Source organism: Bombina bombina, chromosome 4 (assembly GCF_027579735.1).
Source record: "Bombina bombina isolate aBomBom1 chromosome 4, aBomBom1.pri, whole genome shotgun sequence".
NCBI lineage: Eukaryota > Metazoa > Chordata > Amphibia > Anura > Bombinatoridae > Bombina > Bombina bombina.
This window is the reverse complement of record NC_069502.1, coordinates 1,121,337,073-1,121,363,882: the sequence shown is the minus strand read 5'-3', so window position 1 is coordinate 1,121,363,882 and position 26,810 is coordinate 1,121,337,073.

Here is a 26,810-nt window from a genome sequence, read left to right as displayed (position 1 = left end):
CTCCAGTGTTTGTGAGAGGTAGGAGTGCTGAGATGAAGAAGACCTCTTCTTTTGGAGTCCAGGGGCAACACAAATGGAGTTTCAGCTTAGCATGACCAGCAGCCCCGGATGCGCTATCTTCCTTTGCATGATGATCTTGGATATAAAGTGCACTAAAGGTTAGTGATATTTATTTGTTCTGTTTCGAAAGTGCTGCTGTTTCCTGGGTGCCAAGACTGTATGGGAGGTGTTTAAAGGTTCTTGCCTTTACCTATTGGTTATCATAAGAAGACCTCTGTGATCTTTTTCCGGGCCTGTCCCTCTGATTTTGACCCTATGCTCTTTGACTTTTGTTACCTGTCTGACCCCCATCTGTAATGCAATTTTAGGACAATCTACTGGTTTCTGATTTTTGTAACTGTACCTTATGCTTTGATGTTTGGCTGCTGAATGACTACCAATTTGGACTTCTGGATTCCTTACTGACTACTATATTGGCTCTTCCAAGTTCACCTGTATATGCTACTACCTGCTCAGATTTGTTACCACCTTTGCACTACTTGGTGTCTTACATTTATTTAACTGACAGAAAAATAATATATACTAAACTACTAACAAGAACAAGTTAAATTGTAGTGAAAACATTTCAGTTTAAATTGTATTGTCAGAAAGCTGAGACTTTATATGATTTCCAGGGGTTCTCCAGATAACCTCTTTCCCCTTTAAAATTCTGTATCCCAGAAAGCCTGATTACTTTTTATAGAACACATTTTTGATCTCTCTGGGACTTCCAAGTTCTGTCTTTTTTCTTATAGAATTCAGGGAGTTCTTACTCTTTGAAGCCTGCACTATAATTTTTTCTCCAAACTATAGAATCTTTGCTTATCCCATAGAAAGTAATAAAGCTCTTTCGGAAACTGAAGCTGTCAGTTTTTCCGCTTTATTTAAATAGAAGAAATACAATGTGCAATCTAATTTAAGTATGAGCCTACTTTGTTAACGTTACATAGAAACTTTAAAAGTATAATCAGAATTTGTAAAATCACAATCCTAAATACAATACACTTCTGTATACAAAGTAAAATACAAAATAGAAATTGCAAAGTTTAAATGTAATAAAGCTTAATCTGAAGTGTAAAGTAGTATAAAATACAAAGTACAAAGTGTAATGCAGAAGAACACTCAATTCAGGCAGTGATAATTTTCACTGGGATTGTCTCTCCTTCACATACAGAAATGCCCCATTCAACATCATGGCAAAATCTGCCTTTTTAGAATTTCACTAGGGATCTCAGAGTACTGTAGGATAATTTTATATAATTTTGCCTGAGCGAAGAAGTTTATATCATCAGGCCCTGAATGTTAAGTTGGTGATTTAAACCAGGACATATACATTATAATACATGTGATATATCCAGTAGTATAACCTGTTTTGATTGTCAAAGCTCAACAATGATAACTACAGTGTTTTGCTGCAAAGGGTTTACAGTTTCATTTGAAAATGTCAATCCTTCTGGAAACTATAATTCAAATAAAGTATTGTTTAAAATCTGAATTCTAATTTCTCTGCCTTTATCAACATTGACACTATAAACTAGAATGTTCAGGGCATTTATGAGATTCTTTAATAGTGTGTTAGAATGCTATGATAATTATGGTGATGCAATCATTATTAGCTTCTAATGACTGGAGAGTTGTATTTAAACTTCAAAGTATTAGATACCCTTCATAACACAATATACAAATCGACATTACAAAAAAATAAAGAACAATGGTCTGCCTTCTGAACAGCAAAATGCCACTAGACACTGTTACCAACTAGACACACACAATGCAGTATCCAACACTTTTAACAAAAGTAATGTTTGAAAGAATAATATAAACTCAAGGCTATTTTGTTTGTTTTTATCTTTTTGTCTGATACTCCACCTAATCTCAATGTTCTTACTGATAACACAATATATCCTATGCAATCAACATGTATCATAATGTTACATCAATGTTCAATGTCAAAAGTATCAATGATAGACCGATCTAGGTTTTATTAAACTGGATATTATAAACCTCAAGGTTAGTTTGTAAGTAATACATGTCCCTAACCTTATTGTTCTAAGTTATCATACAACATATTCTGTTTTATTGTAACTGAAGGGCATTGATAACATTGAAGAGTAAAGAGAGAAAGACCATTAAATATCTCAAAATGAAACAATTGCCCTTGACAAATAAATTATAGTAGGTAATTGTGTAAAATAGTTTAAAGATCATATTTAACTTCATGAGAGAAACAGATTCTTGCATTTTTTATTAAAAATGGTAATTGGTAATATAATATCTAACAATAGGTTTATAAGTAAAGTTATGATAATTGTAAGCTTCTGATGGATATTTATGCCTGTACACTGTATGTGTATGTATGTATGTGCACATATACATAAATACACATACATACACATATATACACATATACAGTATACATACACACATACAAATACACACACAAAAATATACACCTTTGAGTCCTTCCCTGTCAAACACCTTGTTATATACCATATTCCTTTAAAATAATGTTAACACCATTTTTTAAAAATATAAATAGTTGAAATATTATTCAGCCAGATTATGAGTTTTGCATTATGGCTGCTCTCTAATATTGTGTACATTATTTCCATTGCGTATCTTTTATAACGTAGTTATTACGAGTCTGAAAACAACCTCGTAACGCGTTGCGGTAACACGAGTACAGTATTTATTCACCAAGCGTAATCACAGGAGCGTTATAGATTCTCCCATAAAGATCAATGCTAAATGAACAAAACACGGATTTTTCTTCTAACACTCGATATCGCAAGAAATACACACTGCTCTGTCGTATTATGTATACCACATAAGGGAAAACAAAAACACTCAGCTCATATGTACAAACAACAATCACACACGCAACATAGCACATACGCATTCCACATGCATAATCGTTATAAAAAAATATACATCATTTACACTAAACGTGGGATAGGAAAATACGTTGAGATCTTGCAACACGTAACAAAACAACATGCAAAAAGAATTGCACACTGATACACAAACAAAACATTCGCATTGCAGATTACGAAACTAGTACAAATAAACATTTACAAAACTTAATAAATACGAGACCATCACAAATCAACATTTAAATTTAGAGGCCCATTTATCAAGCTCTGAATGGAGCTTGAAGGGCAGTGTTTCTGGCAAGTCTTCAGACTCGCCAGAAACACAAGTTATGGAGCACCGGTCTAAAGACCGCTGCTCCATAACCCTGTCCGTCTGCTCTGATAAGGCGGACAGGAATCACCGCAATTCAACCCGATCGAATACAATCGGGTTGATTGACACCTCCCTGCTGGAGGCCGATTGGCCGCGAGTCAGCAGGGGGCGGCGTTGCACCAGCAGCTCTTGTGAGCTGCTGGTACAATGCTGAATACAGAGAGCGTATTGCTCTCCGCATTCAGCGAGGTCTTGCGGACCTGATCCACATTGTCGGATCAGGTCCGCAGACCTTTCATAAATAGGCCCCTTAGAGATACTACTTTTGAAGAATGTTATGCAAAACGATCACTATGGCATCATCGCATTATACACATTCCACATACATATATGCATTTACAAACTCAAAATGAGCATGCGCAAATTAAAATAAATACTCCACATTGCACACATAATAATTACTAAAAAATCACACCTGAACCTCGTTTACTTTGAAAACTGGTACATCATTAAACATTTACATAGGGTATATAAGCACGCTCTAAGCATGGCTTCTTTGACTGTATTGCTTTTTCAAGTTAGGTGCAGGTCTAGGCATTGGAGGGTTTGGAGAGATTTAAGAGTAGAGAGATTTAGTGTCATTTAGTGAGAGTTAGTAAGTGTGAGAGTTAGTTAGTGTGAGAGAGTGAGTTAGTGTGAGAGAGTGAGTTAGTGTGAGTTAGTGAGCGACCGTTTGTTTGGGTGAGCGTGCAAGTGTTTTAGTCCTACATTAATTATATGAACACATTTACACGCAAACACATTCAATACATACATACACTTATCATTAACACTAAATACACTCCATACCCCGTTCCCACTCATCCTACACTCCATTCCCCATTCCCTTTCATCCCATACCCCATTCCCTTTAAGCCCATACACCATTCCCTTTCATCCCATAGGTTTTTGTTTTCATAAAAAACTTATTGTTTACATATCCTCATTTTAGTCTTCCCGCTGGGAGGAAATGCTGCGTCCCAACATCTCCGAGGTGGCCATAGTCGGTTTCGGAGGCGTTGATACCGGAAACCTGTCCCTCTCATCTGCCAGTAAGCTCATTTACTAATCTCTTTATATCAACCTCATAACCCATTCACACGCAAAAATTATTTAAGGATATGACTAACGCAATTACACTTTTTTATACATTATTACGTAAACGCATTCAGAATTACTTTGCGAAAGTTGCATTTGAAGAAAAGCCATTACATTAGTATCTAGTCTACAGATTAGGTGTGCATTTAAACAGATTTAAGACAAACCCAAAAAGACATTCAGATTGACCATATAGCTATCCGAAAGACGGGTTTGCAAATACGGAAATCGTATTGATTGCTTTTGCTTACAATTGAATTACAAAGGCAGCCTCATTAATACACTTTCAAATAGAACATTTACATCTTTATTTGGAATGTTGCTAATATCTCGATTTCTTTCTTTTTCAAATATACAGAGTATGAGGCCGGGGAGGAGGAAGCACAGCACCCACAGGCTCCTCCTTCACCCAGGCATGAGAGGGGTGCAGATGACTCACCACCTCAGGGAGACCTGGAAGATATTCCTGCACCATCATCCCCTGAAGAAGCCCCTGCTGCAGAAGAGATCCCTGCAGCAGCCCCCCGTGCAGCAGCAGCCCCCTGTGCAGCAGCAGCCCCTGATGCAGCAGCCCGCCGTGCACCAGCAGCCCACCATGCATCAGCTCCTCCTCAGTAGAACATCCCCCTGAGATACCAGAGGTGGAGATCTTGAATGACTTCCTCGAAGAGATGCGGGCCTCCCAGACGGATCAGGCAGAATACAGAGTGTACCTGACAGAAGCACTGAATGAAATTCGAGAAGAACAAAGAGATATTTTGAATACTCTTAAGAATATGTTGCAGGTCCTCTGGGAGGTGCCAAACTCACCATCTGCTCCTGCCCCATCTGCATCTTTTCCTCTGCCTCAATCTCCTCCTCAGCCTGGTGATCCCTTAACCATTCACAGTACTCCTCCTCCCCCTCTTCCCCAAACATCTCATATGAGAACTCATTGGAGGGGACAGTTGCCCCCCCCCCAGCCACCGTCTCGTGGGAAGAGGGGAAGGAGGAAGAAGTAATTTTGTATATATTTATTTTAAATTTATTTAATGTTTAAAGGATAGGTATGTGATGATGTGGTCTTCTTACACTTGTGGAACACACCCTGTATTTAATAGGCTTCTATGGGACCGGGTCCATGGAGGCAGATTGTTTGCAGAGTGTGTTTTACAAGTGTGTGGAGACAACATCATCACATGCTGTCCTTGTTAATTACATTGATTGTTTTTTGTGATGTGATGTCCAAACTGTTCTCCCAATCTCAAATAAAATGACCATTACAATTATACATGATGGCATATCAATGTTTTGATGCCAACAACACAGTTTAAAGGAACAGTCATAACATGAATTATTTTTGGTGACAAACACTTTATTACGCATTATCAAGTTTGGAATAACAAGACTATTATAGAAATACACGTTTTACTTCTGTAATTAACCTTGTATCTATGCCTCTGCAAAATGACCCCTTATTTCTGTTCTTTTGACAGACCTGCATTTCAGGCAATCAGTGATCACTCCAGTGCATGAGCTCAATGTTTTCTATATGAAACACATTAAATAATGCCCTCTAGTGGTCAAAATGCATTCAGATTAGATGCACTCTTTAAGGCCTAAGAAATGAGCAGATGAACCTCCTCGGTTTAGCTTTCAATTAAGAACACCAAGAGAACAAAGATAAATTGGTGATAAAAGTTAAGTTGAAAGTTGAAGAAAATTGCATTTCAGATTTAAATCATTAAAGTTTGACTTGACTGTATCTTTAGACAAAAACATATGCTAACATACACTAATCCTTAGGGCTTGTTGGTATATCTACACGTACTTGTTAAAACAAGCAAATATTTGAATTTGATACTAAGCCTGTATGCCGTATTTCTCTCGATGTGTTAAAGTCTATTTTTTTAAACCTACATTAGAGTGTTTGAATATTTTAAGAAAGACATTTAATTTAGAAGGAGTATGAAAGAGACAAACATTTTAAACAACATTCACACTTACTCACATTCTTTGACTCGTTATCTTGTTATGCTTTGCAGAAAGGTTTATCTAGGACTGCTCAGGAGCAATCAAGAACATAGCTTAGATCTGCTGATTGGTGGCTGCATATATTTAACGACTGTCAGTGCCTCACCCATGTGTTCACTTAAAAACGAGGAGTGTATTGATGCTCATTCAACACATTATACCAAGAGACTGAAGCACATTTGAGAATAGAAGATAATTGCAAAACGGGTTAAAAATGTATGTTAAAAGTTTTTTTTCAAAAATCAGGTTTCATGTCCTTTTAAGAGTTACATTAGAAATATATGCTCACAATACTATATTTGGAGATCAACAATGACACGGTACTGAGCATTTACATTAACAAAAAATATCAGGACAAAACATCTAGAATAAGTAGACATCTCATATATATTTATTATATGATAAAGGTCAATGCATATTGATTATTTTATTCAAATACAAAAGCACATCTTTAGGAATTATATATGTAGAAAAGTATAGAAAAGAGTATATTTGTGTATTTGCACTTGCCTCAAAATTTATTCTGGATGAAAAACATACAGCCATCATAAGATATTTTTGTATTCTTTATCAGCTATGGTTCAACAATGTACATGATTGACACAATCAATAATCCAAGAAATTAATGGTTTTAATCTTGTGTTCTTATTCACAAACGTCGGTTACGGCAAATCAAATATTGTTGGACAACGTAATCCAATCAGATGGATTTTACACCTTTGCATATGACTGCCATGCTCATAGCCTAATGTTACACATTACTCACTATCTTGAACACATATTAGTTAATTTACCTATATGTAACACTATCCCTTTAAATCAGTATAAGGCCCCAAATCTCTTTCCATACTATGCTTGGTATTTTTACCTGCTCATTCTGAGACAGTCTCTGCAACTTCTGTGCTAAAATCCTTACCTAGAAAACTTAAAGAGATACTGAACCCAAATTTTTTCTTTTGTGATTCAGACAGAGCATGACATTTTAAGAAACTTTCTAATTTACTCCTATTATCAAATTTTCTTCATTCTCTTGGTATCTTTATTTCAAATGCAAGAATGTAAGTTTAGATGCCAGCCCATTTTTGGTGAACAGCCTTGGCTGTCCTTGCTGATTGGTAGATAAATTCATCCACCAATCAAAAAGTACTGTCCAGAGTACTGAAACAAAAAAGCTTAGATGCCTTCTTTTTCAAATAAAGATATGAAGAGAACAAAGAAAAATTGATAATTGGAGTAAATTAGAAAGTTGCTTAAATTTGCGTGCTCTATCTGAATCACAAAAGAAAAAATTTGGGTTCAGTGTCCCTAAGCTTTTACTGACTCGCTACTGCTGATTACTAACTATCCCAGTGTGGATACAGCCTCTGAAGTCTGCAGTAAGGCTCAGCCGCACTGGAACTCCTCTCAACGTCTTCACTGAATCCTCTCTCTGAGCTCCTCCACGTACTCGGTCAGACTAGTTTCAACATCCAGAACCGCCAGGTTTCTACGGTGCTGATCGCTTGCAAGAGGTATGCAGAACAGCTAAAGAAGGTTATGTTACAATTATCTTTAGCTAAAGCTCCATTCATTGTGCTTTTAACATATCTGTTTCAAGTGCCTATCACCTATCAGTATCTCTGTTTGCTACCAACCGTACCTGTACATCTTCCTCACACTAGATAGAAAACTGTGTTAATACTATTCTGGTTTTCATAAGTTTGTTGTTCTGCTGCATTTAATAAGTGAGATTTATCACAGGTGGCAGCAATAGATCAATATGCTTAAACTAACCAGCAACTAAACCGCTCCAGGGATTCTTGGGGAATTTAACATTAATCTGTTGGGTAATTGTTGTTTCTTCCCCCTAATCTCACTGCTACACTAAATTCTAGAATACAAATAAACAATTTCAGCAGCTGAGGTTCACAACTTAGCTTCTGTTATATTGCAGAATCGAGCTAGTCCTCACAGTGACATCTTAAGCAACATGGTGCATCCGAGATCGCATAAAAACGTAATCCAATCCAAGGACGGATTTTACATCTTTTCATGTGATGTCTTAAGCAACTTGGCACATCCGAGATTGCGTAAAAATGTAATCCAATCCAAGGACAGCTTTTACACCTTTGCATGTGACGTCTTAAGCAACATGGCGCATCCGAGATCGCATAAAAACGTAATCCAATCCAAGGACGGATTTTACACCTTTGCATGTGATGTCTTATGCAACATGGCGCATCAGAGATCGTGTAAAATCGTAATCCAATCCAAGGATGGATTTTACAACTTTGCATGTCATTATGTATGTTAGTATGTGCATATATCTATGAAGTATAAACAGCTCCTCTTTCCTCCGATTCCAAGCTTTCGGCACTTTGGAGTGTGGGTAATGACGTCAGATGCCAACTCGCCTGTCAGATGTGCTTGATGGAAGCGCTTTCGTCCTGAGCTCCACAACGATACAGAGAGTACAGGCAAGTCCAAAGCACAAATCCGTAGGCAGGTTTAAAAGTTGTAAAAAAATAAATCTTTATTTCCAAAAATAGTAAAAACATCCAGTGTTGCATAAGGTATGCTGTACATAGCCGTGTTCCTCAGCAGACATGTTTCGTGCACACTGCACTTGTTCACTGCATAGAGGAACAATGGCTCTTTCCGGCTTTTTATACATTTAAATTTTTAAAGGTGCATACCACTTTAATATTGCATACCCTACTGCATTCTCCAACACAAATATCCTGGCTACTAATGATATAATACTAATGAACAGTTAATACGTATAGCCCATTTATAACAGACCTTATAAAAATAATATTTTTTTCCTTTTTATTAATTTTAGGAATTATAAAAATTCTCACTGTTATTTTATGTGATTAGGTTCTGTTTCTATTATCTTGGTGCCTTAAAAGTACAATTATGTGACTATACATTTTTCCTAAATATCTAAGTCAATGTCCCTCCTGAAATTTAGACCACCTGGGATGGAAGTATTAAGGGTAAAAATAAAAAAAAACTCTCTAAGGTTCAGTTTATTCTCCCTATTTCCCCCTCTTTTCCATTTGGGTACATGATCAATTCCCTTTACTTCCAAAAGCTTTGTGTCAGAGTTATGATATTCCCTAAAATGTTTAGCTATTGGAGTAGTAGAGTTTTCATCCTCAATAGATCTGAGATGTTGTAACACTCGTGGTGGTGGACCTACAATTGTTCCCTTCAACTACATGATCACACGTTTTACAGATGTTTTTACTACATTTGAAAAAACCTTTCTGTTGTTTTAGCCAACAGGTATTATTCTCTTTTGGAAGGTCTGATGGCGATACAATATTACCTATTGTTTTGCCCTTTTTAGAGATAAATTCACACCCATCCTGTATTACTTTATTCATGACGGGATCAGCACTTAGTATTGGGATACTATCCCTAATGATTTTACATATCTCTCCATACTGTATGCTATAAGCCGTAATGAATTTAGTTTTTTGTTCATATTCCTTTTTGTTTCTTGTTTTGTAAGTTAGAAGTTTCTCCCTAGGGATACAATCGACTTCTATTTTGGCCTTTTTGAAAATACTGTCATTGTATCCTCTTTCTTTCAAGCGTTGTGTCATATTACTGACATGTTTTTCATAATTAGTTTGATTGGAACAGTTCCATTTTGCACGAATGAACTGCCCCTTGGGAATACCCAAAATTGTATGTCGGGGATGAGTGGAGCTAAATTCTAAAATAGTGTTCCCTGCTGTGGATTTTCTAAAGAGATCAGTCTCAATGATTTGTTCTTCTACATTCGCTGATATTTTAACATCCAAAAAACTAATGTAATTCTGTCTTTGTTCTAAAAAAAAGCTAATACCACAGTTGTTCCTATTCAAGTAGGTACAGAATGCTTCTGTCTCTATCTCCCCACAATCCAAAATAAAAAACAAGTTGTCTATATAACGAGCATACAAAATAATGTTCTCTCTATATGGATTCCCTAGGGATTCCCATCTCCAAAGACGTGAGACTGCTCCCACCAACCCATAAACAGGTTGGCACAGTCCCACGTCTCTGGAGATAGAAGCCCCCATCGAACATAAAAAAGTTATGTGTTAGAAGATAGTCAATGGAATTCAATACAAATTGTTTTGTATTTTTTTCATAGTTACTATATCTTTCAAGAAAATATCCAATAGCATCAAGGCCTTTAGCATGTTGTATAGAGGTTTAGAGTGACGAGACGTCAGCTACAAAACAATAGGATTGTTTCCATTTAATCTGTTGTAATTCTAATAGTAAAGATGTTGTGTCCTGTATGTAACTAGGTAGTTTTTTTACTAAAGGTATATCTTTGAAGGGAGTTTGTTTCATGTAAATATGGTCAGCCTACCTATAGCAATATATCGTTGGATAATTAAAAATTATCAATAATAATATTAATCATCTAAAATGTGTGCATTACACACAGTGATTTATTTGGTTATATTACTACAATAAGATGTAAGTGGAATTGTAATAGATGTGCTGTCAACATTCAGATAATAGTCTGCTTTAAACATATATGTGTATGTTGATGTCAAACGAAAATAAATACATTAGAAATGCATGTCCATAAATTAAGAATTGTAGTCAGCATCACTTAAAGCGACATGAAAGACAAAAAATGAAGTTCAGGATTCAGACAGAGAATACTATTTTGATTAAGTTTATAATTTACATTGATTATCTCATTTGTTTAATTATCTTGGTATAATTTGTTAAAGGATCATCAATCCACTAATGGTTTCTAAATTAATACATGGATGCGCCAATAACAACCAATATATATATGCAACCAACAATCAACATCTAGAACCTAGGTTCTCTGCTACTCATGATCTTGCAAAGATAAACCATTCAGCAAAGGATAACAAGAAAATGAAGCAAATTAAATAATAGATGTAAATATGAAAGTTTAGAAACATTCACATAGATTACGAGTTTTGCGTTAGCCTTAAAAAGCAGCGTTGAGAGGTCCCAAAAATTTCTAAAATGTGTTTTCTTTCCAACCGCTTATGTTAAAGCTGTGAAATTTGCTGTATAACCATATATTGTCACCTAGAGTTACATCTGATCGTGATGAAAGTATTAATCATATGGTGGGGCAGCCATCTTGAAAAATGCAAAAATTTTGAAAATGTGTTTTCTTTCCAACTGCTAATGTTAGAATTGTAAAAACTTCTATAAAGCTTTATATTGTGATTTAGCTGCTTGTATTTCATTGCAATGTTGATGCGCATGGCCACCTCTATCGCTGCTTGCAGCTATATTTTATTTAATTGTAGTAATTTTATTTAGATTTATTTAAATTATATTTAAGTTAGGGGGGTGTTAGGGTTAGACTTAGGTTTAGGGGTTAATAACTTTAATATAGTTGCAGCGACGTTGGGGGCGGCAGATTAGGGGTTAATAATTGTAGTTAGGTTGCGGCGACATTGGGGGCGGCAGATTAGGGGTTAATAAATAAAATGTAGGTGGCGGCGATGTTGGGGGCATCAGATTAGGGGCTAATAAGTATAATGTAGGTGGCGGCGGTGTCCGGAGCGGCAGATTAGGGTTTAATAATATAATGCAGGTGTCGGCGATGTCAGGGGCAGCAGATTAGGAGTTAATAAGTGTAAGATTAGGGGTGTTTAGACTTGGGGTTCATGTTAGGGTGTTAGGTGTAGACATAACTTTTATTTCCCCATAGGAATCAATCGGGCTGCGTTAGGAGCTGAACGCTGCTTTTTTGTTTTGTTTCAGCCACTCTCCCCCATTGATTCCTATGGGGAAATCGTGCATGGGCACGTTTTGTCAGCTCACCGCTACCGTAAGCAGTGCTGGTATTGAGGGGAGATGTGGAGCTAAATTTTGCTCTCTGCTCACTTTTCTGCGGCTAACGCCGGGTTTAAAAAAAAACGTAATACCAGTGTTGTTTGTAGGTGAGCGGTGAGCTGAAACTGCTCGTTAGCCCCGCAAGCCTTACCAACAAAAACTCGTAATCTAGCCGATTGTATTCTATATCTGATTCATGAAAGAAATTTTTTTGGTTTCATGTCCCTTTAAGGATTATCAACATAAAAGATATTTTGTAAGAAATGACATGAATAGATAAAGGAGAAATATAACATATTAATGACATTTTTTTATTATGATAAATATGATATAGGAATGTCATAAAACAGAAAGAAATAAGATAACTTTAAAAAAAGGTCAGAATGAGAAATAAGCCCCATTGGAGTCATTTGACAAGGTGACACAGTGTATCACAGTCCTTGGAGAGAGTTGACAAGGCAAAACAAAGGCCAACACAGCCCCTTTGGAGACATCTGACAAGGTGACATAGTGCATTACATTCCTTGGAGAGAGTTGACAAGGCAAAACAAAGGCCAACACAGCCCCATTTGAGCCATTTGACAAGGTGACATAGTTCATCACAGTCCTTAGAGAGAGTTGAAAAGGCAAAACAAAGCCCAACACAGCCCCATTCAAGTCATTCGACAAGGTGACATAGTGCACCACAGTCCTTGGAGAGAGTTGACAAGGCAAAACAAAGGCCAACACAGCCCCTTTGGAGACATCTGACAAGGTGACATAGTGCATCACAGTCCTTGGAGAGAGTTGACAAGGCAAAACAAAGTCCAACACAGCCCCATTTGAGCCATTTGACAAGGTGACACAGTGCATCACAGTCCTTTCAGAGAGTTGACAAGGCAAAACAAAGGTCAACATAGCCCTTAGTATAAATCTAACAAGGTGAAATAGTGCAACAGGCACAAGAACTTATAACTAGGTCAAATGGCAACAACTAACAAACAAAGGCAAAACATATATAAAACATAACAGAATATGTGGATGGAGGAGTTATTTGTCCTCACTCGGGCCATCTCTGGATCCTCCACTTACTGAGGCATCAGCATCACCCTCATCGTCCTGTGCATCTCCAGCTGCAGATCCCCGCATTGACTCTATCCGTATGAGTCTGGATAGGGGAGGGGCTTCTTGCTGGGGAGGGGCAGTAGAGGTTTCTGGATGGGAAGGGGCGGGAGGCTGATGCCCAGAAGTGGAAGTTCCATCTGAAATATATATAAAAATTATATAAATACATATATGATATGAAAATATATTATTATCTTGAAAGAAATCAAGATTCAACATCATTTAAAATCTGAATTCTTGTTCTCATAAAATATTTAGACAAAGTCACAATAATGACTATGTTTTAAGTTATTGAAATATTGGAATCAAATATAATTAATAATTAGATTTAATTGATCCTTGAAAATCTGAATGTTCACTGGTATTTTTCATGTAACATTTGATCAATACATTACAAATCATATATTTTTAAAGTCAACATTATGTGCTAATCTTTATGATTTTATAATATGATATTTATCTGTTTGATAATATATCGGTACGCATGTATGCATTTGAGATTGAAATGCAATAGAGTTCTTTTAGACACATGCCCGTGGATTAAGTTTTTAAAAGCAAACAATGAAATAATATGGGAGTGTGTAATATGATCAAATCTAAATGTCCACTCCACCTCGCCTTTGAAACAAGGTCAACAGTGATTTACATAGATATTTAGGTGATTTCCTTAGCAATCTTAAATTGAATATTTTGAAGCTTGATGCTTCAATCAATTAATATTCAGAATCTATACACGGTAGATACTACCGTTCATATTAAATATTAAGAATATAATTGTATCTATCTGATATTGTAAATATATCTCTTTTACATTAGGATTAAATGTTTGTCATCCCAATATTAATAGACACATCCAGAAATGCATGCTTTAGGTTTGAGGAATATGTTTGTTTAATTGAAATGGACAGTCATACACATAAATCTTTATTAAATCCCTTTGCATATCATACATCATGAAATTAAATCAAGGGATTTCAACACAATTATGTTTTCTGTATACTTAGAAGTGGCTGAGAAGTTCAAAACAATGATGACATAATAAAATGGTCTGCATCTAGGCACTCTGATGAATAGCAATGACTGTCTGTACAATCATAAGATGATTATTGGGGGTTTGGATGTAATATGCATGTGACATCATGATGTAATTCATGAAAATTCATACATTAATAGGAAAATAAATAAAAACATATGTTCATGCTGCATGATATAGAAAGGGGACAGTAGTGTATTTAAAATAAAATTAATAATATATTTGAAAGGTACAAATGTGTAGACTTTATTTTTCTTTAATAGTATGATTTAGAAACAATACACATTATATACGTTATCAATATTTGACGTACCATCAGACTCTGAGTGAGCTACTTCCTTCTCCATTGCACATGTTACATCAATAGCTGTAAAACATAATATGTTGTGTACACATTAAAATCAAATATTATAACATGTGTTACTGGTGCTCAAAGACAAACATCAATGTTTCATTAAAGAGATATTGTACCAAAGTTATGATTTTCAAAATTTTGATGGAGCTTGAAAATAAAATAAAATCTATATTTATTGATGATTAATAATTAAATGTTATTGTCTGTATTTAGAAAATCTTCACAAAAGCAGGGTACGTTGAAACTTTTAATAGTTCTCATGTGTGTATCGCTTGATGATTGTTGTATAAATGTATACTATATTTAACCCCTTAATGACCACAATGTACCCTGTATGTCACTGGTCGTTAAGGGGTTTTTTCAGGCCATAATAGCACAAGTCAAGCAAGAACACGCTATTAATGCCCTCCCTCCAGCAGGCTTTGTGGAATAGAGCAGTCTCAACGCTGGTGGCAAGACCACGTTATAAAAAAATAGAGTCCCAAAAAAAGGCCAGCGATATACAGGGTACGTCGCTGGTCCTTAAGGGGATAAACATGTTCTAGCCATGCTCTGAAGCACAAAGGTGTAGACTAAGACGCTTTGAGATCTTAATATTAAACTAATAATATATATATATATATCATTCATATATATCATTCAAGGAGTACATTATAATTTTTATTTAAATGGAATGCTTCATCATAATCATGATCAGAATATTTCTTAAAAAGACACCTTCAATGACGTATGAATGAGTCAGTGAACTTACCAGAACCCTGCAAAGGCAGGTCTGTGTCAGTGCTGGATCCCTCCGAGTCTGTCACAATAACTAGATCTATTAATTATATAAATAAATATTCGTGAACAATTTTGACACCAAATTTAAATATACATAATTGTGATTGTAAAATAACATTAGTCGAAAATATTCAAAATAATATCTTTAGAAATGTGAAGACTAGAGCACTAATATGAAAAACAAATTAATTAGTTAATCAAGATGATTGTAAAGAAAATGATGTCTTTCACATATTTCTGATTTCTTACAATATTAGACAGCCAATTCTTATCATATTAATCTTTGGCATATCTAAATATAACTATTGGTATATATTGTATTTATATAAAAAATCGATGTCTTTATTTGAAAATTTCACTGTAAAGGAATTGTTTAGTCCATATATTGATGTAATGAATGAAATAGAGCATGCAATTACAATCAAATATATAATTTCATCCTATCATCAAGAATATTTAATTATCCTTCTCTCTTAATGATAAGAAGAAAATATCAAAGCATATGAGATGTATATTTATCTAATCTGCACATGTGTAAAAATTTGTTAGTGTTGTCTAAATGTAGCCAACTGTCAAGCACTACCCAGGTGCAGAATACAAAATGGGCATATTAAATTAAAATAAAGATAGCAAGAGTCAAAGGAATATCTTCGAATACTCATAAATTGAGATTTGGATTACAATGGAATCCGACCTCTGATTCGTGATTCTACTTTTTAAAAACAATAGAAATCGAATTAGAGGATCCATGTTAATATAGATCAATGTGAATGGATTAGGTAATGTTATGTCCAAGTTTGTAAGACAAAAATAAAGTATAATGAGAAATACCAGACTGGGACAAACCCGGGCTAGAGGTTCCAGCACCAACATCCATATCTGTAAAATATTCAATCAGGATTGGATATCATTAATACACATCTGGCCATGGACACGAACAATCATACTTTTTTTAGAAATTGACAAATTTAAACATTTTTTGTATTCACGTGAGTTCATTGTTTGAAAAAATGAATTTCTAAATAGATAAAAAAAAATTATTACAATCTTTTATGTTGTTGACTGTCCCTTTAAGTCATTTTATGTCTTCTTGCATTGTCATCAATTTTTAGACATATATTGGTCAATTTTACTTTGATATTGCTAGTATAGCTTTTGTAATGTAGAAGATTGAAAATCAGGATACTGTATTCTTCACATATATACTAATTGACGTATATATTTTAGAAACATGTCTAAAGTAATGCCACCGTTACAGCAAACACATGTTCACGTCTCTGTGCAATTATATCTTCCTTGATGATTACTCAATAATTAAAAGCGTAATCGCGCATCCGTGATTAGGAATTGATTTGGATCTAGTAGTGTGATGAGTATAATTTGTAAAGCTTTCGAATATATTTGCAATTGTATTTATCATGATATTCCAATAGGATCATTGTAAAGATTGAATGATACAAAATAATATTTCAAACTTTTGTATGAATCGATATTCAAGGTTTGAAATGGTGGAGGATAAGGATTTCATGGATGCGCAATTCCATTTTAGCTCTGTGACGCATATTCGGGAGAGCGCAAGAAAAATCATTATTCCTATTTTATGTGTGACAAATCTAAATTCAGATATCTACCATCATATGTAACTTCTGTTGAATATATGACTATATACACATTGCTTAAATATATATTCAAATATTAATATATTATATGAAGTCTGATATTTACCTGGTTCAGATTCTCTACTTCTTTCTCCCAGGTCACCGATTGGAGATGCTGCTGCACTGGGCTCCAGGTCTTGAGTGTCAGAGACAGCAGCTGGGGATTGAGAAGGGGTCGAGGAGCGTGCGGAGGTAAATCTGCGGGGGAAACGGATATTGAGGAGGGTGCTAAAGTCTCCTCATGAGCTTGCAGGAAAAGTTTCTGTGGGGGTGGATCCTGCTTTCCATCCCTCCGACAGGCTTTTACCCACTCCTTCATGAGGCAGACTTTCTTGTGAATCTGCAACCTCATATTCCCGAATCTCCGCATGATTTGCCCCGTGGTCCTCTGGATGTCACACACCGATTTAACATCAAGGGTGATAGACATCCAGAGGGCCCTCCTAATATTCGGCTTCATCGACCTCTTCTTAGTCCCAAACAGCTGCGGATAAAACTCCTCGACCATGTTAACCAGTGCAGTACTTTCCGCCCATGTTAACCTGGGAGATGTCATGCCTGCCTATTGAATATAATTAATATATATTATAAGCAAATTTATATATAACACCAGCAGGCATTAGAGAACTGAAAAAAATGGCAACGTGTAATGGACATTTATATGGGGAAGTAAACATGAGCTATACCATGGGACATGGTCTCTGTACATCTGATTGGATAAAATACTGTAATTTTGTAAGAATGTCTGTGAGGCCATACTGAGTCAAATTATGTTTGTGTGATGTACTCTGATTGGCCGTTACTTAATGTTTCATGGATTCATATCTTTTTAACATCCATACATATACCTTCTGGGGGTGCTGTTACTACATTTGGCATGTAGACTTATTTGTAATTTTTGAGAATGGTATGCATATATGTGTGACGTATATTTAATATACGGAATCCGTTAAATATTAATATATTTAGTTTACATTAGTAAATGTTTTACACATTTCGATGTTTAATATTGATTATGTTATTTCATAAATATATATTTGATTCTAAAAAGTAAACATTGTATGTATTCATTGTTTATAAAAGAAATATCGTGACTCATTGTTAAGTATTGACATTGCTCTATTAAATGTATTTACAATCCCAACAATGCACATCGATTGTGTGCTAGTGCGTGAAATTAGAATAGATATCTCTAAAGATGTAAATCTCATGTTGCAAGATACGTTTACCACGCTATATTTAAAAAAACGGTGAAATTCGTAATTTGTATTTATAATGGATGTAACTTTGATTAAAATGTTTTATATTTTTAATTTGTAAATCAACTTGCTGTTCATTATTATTAAAATAAAATTGAGCTTGTTTTTGTCTCAACTGCTCACATATATTTATTTTTGCAACGGTGTCTTTATTGTTAAAGGGACATTACACCAAAATATTTTCTTTCAGGATCCAGATAGAGAATACATTTTTTGCTTCATTCTTTAGATATCCTTTACTGAAGAAATAGCAATGCACATGGGTGAGCCAATCACACAAGGCATCTATCTATGTGCAGCCACCAATCATCAGCTACTGAGCATATCTAGATATCTTTTAAAAGGAAAGTATATCAAAAGATTGAAGATAATTAGATCATAGAAGTAAATTGGAATGTGGTTTAAAATGATATTTTCAATATAAATCATGAAAGAAACGTTTTGGGCTTAATCTCCCTTTAATGAGCAGTTATGCAATATTGAAAATTATATTGACATCTGGCTAAACATTGAAACTATGCATTGTTGTCCACCCACAAATAAGTAGATATTTCACAGTAATGTTATGCTGCTCATAGGCCTATGCATGTCGTTTGTGCAAACTTAGGATAACATGAGAATGAACCATATGTGATTATTAAAGGGACAGTCAAGTCCAAAAAAATCTTTCATGATTTAAACAGGGCATGTAATTTTAAACAACTTCCCAATTTACTTTTATCACCAATTTTGCTTTATTCTCTTGGTTTTCTTAGTTGAAAGCTAAATTTAGGAGGTTCTTGTGCTAATTTCTTAGACCTTGAAGATTGCCTCTAATCTGAATGCATTATGACCACTAGAGGGCATTAGTTCATGTGTTTCCTATAGATAACATTGAGATCATGCACATGAAGTGACCTAGGAGTTAGAACTGATTGGCTAAAATGCAAGTCTGTCAAAAGAACTGAAATAAGGGGGCAGTCAGTACAAGCTTAGATCCAAGGTAATTACAGAGGTAAAATGTGTATTAATATAACTGTGTTGGTTATGCAAAACTGGGGAATGGGTAATTAAGGGATTATCTTTTTAAACAACAACAATTCCGGTCCATTTTTATTTTAGATTCAAATCTGCTATGTCTGAATCCTGGAAGATTCAATTTGTTTTGCATTACCCTTTCAATAAACATTAAATAGCCATCACAAGATCTAAAATAAAGCTAAGTTAATTTTTTAAATATGCACTGTGCAGTCATGTGTAAATATGAGAATATATTTAAATATATGAGTGTATTTTATATATATACTAGTCCTAAAGCCCATTCACACTGGCCATTTTTTGCAGTACAGCGGTCCCACCCCTTGCGCTCTCTTCCTCCCCCTCTCTTTTGCTCTCTATCTCTCCCCCCTCTCTTTTACTCTCTCTCCTAGGGATGGGCGAATGTTTCGCAACATTCGAAAAACGGCACGAATTTTAACACATTCGTTCGTTCGAATCGAATTTCGAATGTTTACATAACATTCTAACATTCGATTTTCGAATGTTCGGTTTCAAATTTTACGATTACATTCGAAAATATTCGAATTTGAAAAATTTGAATTTAGATTGTAATAGTATTTCTAATGCTTTGTCTTTAAATGTAATATTCGAATTATGCAATATTCGAATTCGAAAAATTCGAATTTAGATTGTAATAGTATTTCTAATGCTTTTTCTTTAAATGTAATATTCGAATTATGCAATATTCAAATTCAAAAAATTCGAATTTAGATTGTAATAGTATTTCTAATGCTTTTTCTTTAAATGTAATATTCGAATTATGCAATACGTGTATTCAAATTCGAAAAATTTGAATTTAGATTGTAATAGTATTTCTAATGCTTTTTCTTTAAATGTAATATTCGAATTATGCAATATTCGAATTCGAAAAATTCGAATTTAGATTGTAATAGTATTTCTAATGCTTTTTCTTTAAATGTAATATTCGAATTATGCAATACGTGTATTCAAATTTGAAAAATTCGAATTTAGATTGTAATAGTATTTCTAATGCTTTTTCTTTAAATGTAATATTCGAATTATGCAATACGTGTATTCGAATTCGAAAAATTCAAATTTAGATTGTAATAGTATTTCTAATGCTTTTTCTTTAAATGTAATATTCGAATTATGCAATATTCGAATTCGAAAAATTTGAATTTAGATCGTAATAGTATTTCTAATGCTTTTTCTTTAAATGTAATATTCAAATTATGCAATACGTGTATTCGAATTCGAAAAATTCGAATTCAGATTGTAATAGTATTTCTAATGCTTTTTCTTTAAATGTAATATTCGAATTATGCAATACGTGTATTCGAATTCGAAAAATTCGAATTTAGATTGTAATAGTATTTCTAATGCTTTTAAATGTAATATTCGAATTATGCAATATTCAAATTCGAAAAATTCGAATTTATATTCGAATTCGAAAAATTCGAATTTATATTCGAATTTGAAAAATTCGAATTTCGAATGTAGACATTCAATATAATTATAAACATTCAAATTCGAAAGTGACATTCGAAAACTGTAAATAACATTCGATTTTCAAATTTTTAAGAATATTCGTTCTTATCGACATTCGAATTTAGAATTCGAATTTTGGTCATAACATTCGTTCTACATTCGAAATTCGAAAATTTGCACATTCGCCCATCCCTACTCTCTCCCCCTCTCTTTTGAGCTCTCTCTCTCTCCCCCCTCTCTTTTGAGCTCTCTCTCTCCCCCCCCCCCCCTCTGTTTTGCGCTCTCTCTCTCCCCCCTTCTCTTTTGTGCTCTCTCTCTCCCCCCTCTCTTTTGCACTCTCTCCCCCTCTCTTTTGCGCTCTCCCTCCCCCCCTTTCTTTTGCGCTCTCTCTTCCCCTCTCTTTTGCTCTCTCTCTCTCCCCCTCTCTTTTGTGCTCTCTCCCCCATCTCTTTTGCGCTCTCTCTCCCCCATCTCTTTTGCGCTCTCTCTCCCCCATCTCTTTTGCACTCTCTCTTCCCCTCTATTTTGAGCTCTCTCTCCTCAATCTCTTTTGTGCTCTCTCTCTCCCCTCCTCTCTCTCCCTCCCCCCTATCTCTCTCTTTCCCCTCTCTCTCTCCTCTCTCTCTCTCTCTCTCTCTCTCTCTCTCTCTCCCCTCTCTCTTTTGTGCTCTCTCTCTCTCTCCCCCTCTTTTGCTCTCTCTCTCTCTCCCCCCTCTCTTTTGCGCTCTCTCTCTCCCCCTCTCTTTTGCGCTCTCTCCCCCCTCTCTTTTGCGCTCTCTCCCCCATCTCTTTTGCTCTCTCTCCCCCTCTCTTTTGTGCTCTCTCTCTCCCCCCTCTTTTGCTCTCTCTCCCCCTCCTCTCTTTTGCGCTCTCTCTCTCCCCCTCTCTTTTGCGCTCTCTCCCCCCTCTCTTCACACTCTCTCCTCCCTACAGAGGTAAAATGTGTATTATTATAACTGTGTTGGTTATGCAAAACTGGGGAATGGGTAATTAAGGGATTATCTTTTTAAACAACAACAATTCCGGTGTTGACTGTCCCTTTAAAGTCCATTTTTATTTTAGATTCAAATCTGCTATGTCTGACTCCTGGAAGATTCAATTTGTTTTGCATTTCCCTTTCAATAAACATTAAATAGCCATCACAAGCTCTAAAATAAAGCTAAGTTAATTTTTTAAATATGCGCTGTGCAGTCATGTGTAAATATGAGAATATATTTAAATATTTGAGTGTATTTTATATACATACTAGTCCTAAAGTCCATTCTCACGGGCCATTTTTTGCAGTACAGAGGTCCCACCCCTTGCGCTCTCTCCCTCCCCCTCTCTTTTGCTCTCTATTTCTCCCCCCTTTCTTTTGCTCTCTCTCCCCCCTCTCTTTTGAGCTCTCTCTCTCCCCCCTCTCTTTTGCACTCTCTCTCTCCCCCTCTCTTTTGCAATCTCCCTCCCCCCTTTCTTTTGCGCTCTCTCTCCCCCTCTATTTTGCTCTCTCTCCCCCTCTCTTTTGCGCTCTCTCTCTCCCCCATCTCTTTTGCACTCTCTCTCCCCCATCTCTTTTGCGCTCTCTCCCCCCCATCTCTTCTCCGCTCTCTCTCCCCCTCTATTTTGAGCTCTTTCTCCCCCATCTCTTTTGCACTCTCTCTCCCCCTCTCTTTTGAGCTCTCACCCCCCTCTCTCTCTCCCCTCTTCTCTCTCTCTCTCTCCCCTCTCTCTCTCCCCTCCTCTCTCTCATCTCTCTCTCTCTCTCTCTCTCCCCTCTCTCTTTTGTGCTCTCTCTCTCCCCTCTTTTGCTCTCTCTCTCTCTCCCCCCTCTCTTTTGCGCTCTCTCTCTCCCCCTCTCTTTTGTGCTCTCTCCCCCCTCTCTTTTGTGCTCTCTCCCCCTCTCTTTTGCTCTCTCTCCCCCCTCTCTTTTGTGCTCTCTCTCTCCCCCCTCTTTTGATCTCTCTCTCCCCCTCTCTTTTGCGCTCTCTCTCTCCCCCTCTCTTTTGCGCTCTCTCCCCCTCTCTTCGCACTCTCTCCTCCCTCTTTTGCTCTCTCTCTCTCCCCCATCTCTTTTGCGCTTTCTCTCCCCCTCTCTTTTGAGCTCTCTCTCCCTCCCCTCTCTCTCCCACCCTCCTCTCTCTCCCCCCCCTCCTCTCTCTCTCCCCCTCTTCTCTCTTCCCCCTCCTCTCTCTACCCCTCCTCTCTCCACCCCTCCTCTCTCTCTTTCCCCCCTCCTCTCTCTCTCCCTACTCCTCTCTCTCTCCCCTCTCTTCTCTCTCTCCCCCCTCCTTTCTCTCTCTCCCCCTCCTCTCTCTCTCTCTCTCTCTCTCTCTCTCCTCTCTCTCTCTCTCCCCCCATTTCTCTCTCTCCCCCTCCTCTCTCTCTCTCTCTCTCTCCCCCCCCCTCCTCTCTCTGTCCCCCCTCCTCTCTCTCCCCCCTCCTCTCTCTCTCTCCCCCCTCCTCTCTCTACCCCTCTCCTCTCTTTCCCCCCTCCTCTCTCTCCCCTCCTCTTTTTCTACCCTCCTCTCCTCTCTCTCTCCTCTCTCTTTTTTGCTCTCTCTCCTCTCTCTTTTGTGCTCTCTCTCCCCCTCTTTTGCTTTCTCTCTATCCCCCCTCTCTTTTGTGCTCTCTCTCTCCCCCTCTCTTTTGCGCTCTCTCCCCCTCTCTTTTGCTCTCTCTCCCCATCTCTTTTGCGCGCTCTCCCCCCTCTCTTCGTGCTATCCCCCCTCCTCTCTCTCTCCCCTCTCCTCTCTCTCCCCCTCCTCTCTCTCTCTCTCTCCCCCCTCCTCTCTATCTCCCCCCTCCTCTCTCCCCCCTCTCTCTCCCCCCTCCTCTCTCTCTCTCCCCCCCTCCTCTCTCTCTGTCCCCCTCTCCTCTCTCTCCCTCTCCTCTCTCTCCCCTCCTCTTTTTCTCCCCTCCTCTCCTCTCTCTCCCCTCTCTGTTTTGTGCTCTCTTTCCCCCTCTTTTGCTTTCTCTCTCTCCCCCCCTCTCTTTTGCTCTCTCTCTCCCCCATCTCTTTTGCGCTCTCTCCCCTTTCTCCTCTCTCGCAACTCGTCTCTCTTTCCCCTCCTCTCTCTCTCTCCCCCTCTCTCTCTCCCCTCCTCTCTCTCCCCCTCTCCTCTCTCTCTCTCCCCCTCTCTCCTCTCTCTCCGACTCTCCCCTCCTCTCTCTCCCCTCCTCTCTGTCTCTCTCCCCTCTCTATCTCGCAAACGCACCTGACCACGCCCCCTTCACGCCCCTTTCATGGCCATTCACGCATGGTCATGTCCACATCACACCGACCACACCCCCGCTCATGCCCGGCCATGCCCACTTCTGCCGCAGATGATGGATCAGCTAGGGAGTAGGACTCAAAGGCCAGGTGTGTTTGTCCTCCTGCTGTCTCTACTGCGCATGATAGCTTCGGGCAAACACACTTGGCCTTTTATATAATAGGATAAAAGGGACAGTAAACCCAAAAGATATTTACTTTAATACAATACAAATTATTGCATGTTTGATCCTGTTATATGAATATACATTTGACCTGTGTGAGAACCTTGTTTGTAAAATGTCCACTTATCTCCATCCTTTCATGGAGCTTTTCAATGATTCAGTGCAGACTCTTAAAGGGACAGTATACTATAATATTTCTGAAAATTAATGTTCCTTATTATTTTATTATCAGCATAGTATATAATGTATGAAATTAAATTGTTCATGTTAGTCTATGAATTATTCTTTTGAAGACAAAATCCAAAATATTTGTATTAGCTTGGATAGATAGTCTGATCTCCTAACTTTATCACATTTTTTAACATATACATACTTCTTATATCTGCAAAACAATCAAATGAAAAGATTTGTAATTTGTATTACCTTATGTATTGTATGCCCCACTGGGAGGGAAATATCTTATAATGGCTGTATTTAGACAGCTTTGCCTTAAGGGCAAAACCATTAAGAAAAGGTTGTGATACCATAGGAGAAATAAATAAATTAAAATCAAGGGTAACAAAAATACTTCTAAAGATTTTATACACTCCAACGAAGCTGGGCGAAGTGGTCCTCCAGTCGGGCAGAAGTCTTCATCCAGACGGCATCTTCTATCTCATCCATCCAACACGGAGTGGGTCCATCTTCAAAACATTCAACGAGGAGCATCCTCTTCCTCCGGAATCTTCTTACTGAATGACGGTTCCTTTAAATGACGTCATCCAAGATGGCATCAATTAGATTCTGATTCAGCCAATCGGAATTAAGGTAGAAAAATCCTATTGGCTGATGCAATCAGCCAATAGGATTGAAGTACAATCCTATTGGCTGATCCGATCAGCCAATAGGATTGAGCTTGCATTCTATTGGCTGATTGGAACAAATAGGGATAGCAGATTAGGGGTTAATATTATTTAACTAGTGTTTGCAAGGCAGGAGTGTGGCGGTTTTGGGGTTAATATGTTTATTCTAGTGGAGTAGATGTCCAGAGCAGCAGATTAGGGTTTACAAAATGTATTATAGTGTTTGCAATGCGGGAGGGCCTCGGTTTAGGGATTAATAGGTAGTTTATGGGTGTTAGTGTACTTTTTAGCACTTTAGTTATGAGTTTTATGCTACGGCGTTGTACCATAAAACTCTTAACTACTGACTTTAAAATGCGTTAGGGATCTTGGAGGTAGAGGGTGTACTGCTCACATTTTGGCCTCCCAGGACAGACTCGTAATACCGGCACTATTGAAGTCCCATAGAAAAAAGACTTTACGAAGTTTACGTAAGTTGTTTTGCGTTAAGGCCAAAGAAGTGTGGGGTGCCCCTAAACCTGCAAGACTCGTAATACCAGCGGTAGTGAAAAAGCAGCATTAGGACCTGTTAATGCTGCTTTTTCAGCCTAACGCACAACTTGTAATCTAGCCGATAGTATGTAAAGAAATGTATTGGAAAAAAAAAATATTAGTTTTGGAATTCAGCAAAATGAAAATCTGTAAGAAAGAAAGAAAAAATTAAATCTGAAATCAGTTATTTAATGAACACATTTTCTGTAAATACAATAATTGTAAATTCATCTTCTGTCTATGCTCTAACGTATTGTATGTCTTGATATTAAAGCCAGGTTCAGACTGTAGATCTAGATCTATCCATCTATCTACACATTAATTTGAAATTAATCACATTAAATTGTCTAATCAAGAGATGACTTACATATTAGCATTTAAGATTAGACAAAATAATGCATAATATAACATTTTGAACAAAGATTCCTAATTATTCTATTGTATGAGGGACATAATTGAATGTAATATTTCATGCTCCTTCAAATAATAATATAACTAAATTTCAATTATAAAATGTATCCCCTTTATCTGTCTGATTTATCACAATCCGAGTCCTCTCTATCACAAAATATGGATAATGTATATAAAATTAAATTATTCTAAAATAGGACATGTATATATTATGAATTATTATTCCTCCTATGATTCTTAAATAACATGCATTGTGCAAACTAACCTGGATGTATGGTCTTGAAAGGCAATTCTATTCAAAATATAATTTTATCTTCATTGTGTGTCCAAACTTTGCTCTCCAGAGGTTTTGGAACTACATTTCCCATGATGCTCAGCTAGATAAAATGTTGGCTGAGCATCATCGGAAATGTAGTTCCAAAACCCCTGGAGAGCAAAGTTTGGACACCCCTGATATAGAGGATTGTGAAATACCATCTTAAAAAAAAGGAGGAACCATAAGTGTTTTCCATAGAATGTATCCTGCATCCTGTCAGGGTTTTTTCCCTGCTTTGTTTGCCATGAGCTGCTGGCAGCCATTTTACTCACCTCTCTTGCTGACTCTGGGGCATACTGTGTGAAGCTGCTCATTTCCTGCACTTCCTTTCATGGCCAGACTGGTGTACATCATCCGTGTGAGACAGGATGCAGTCTCAGAATTGTGATGTCATCACTTATTATTTAAAGGGCCTCTGTTCAGTA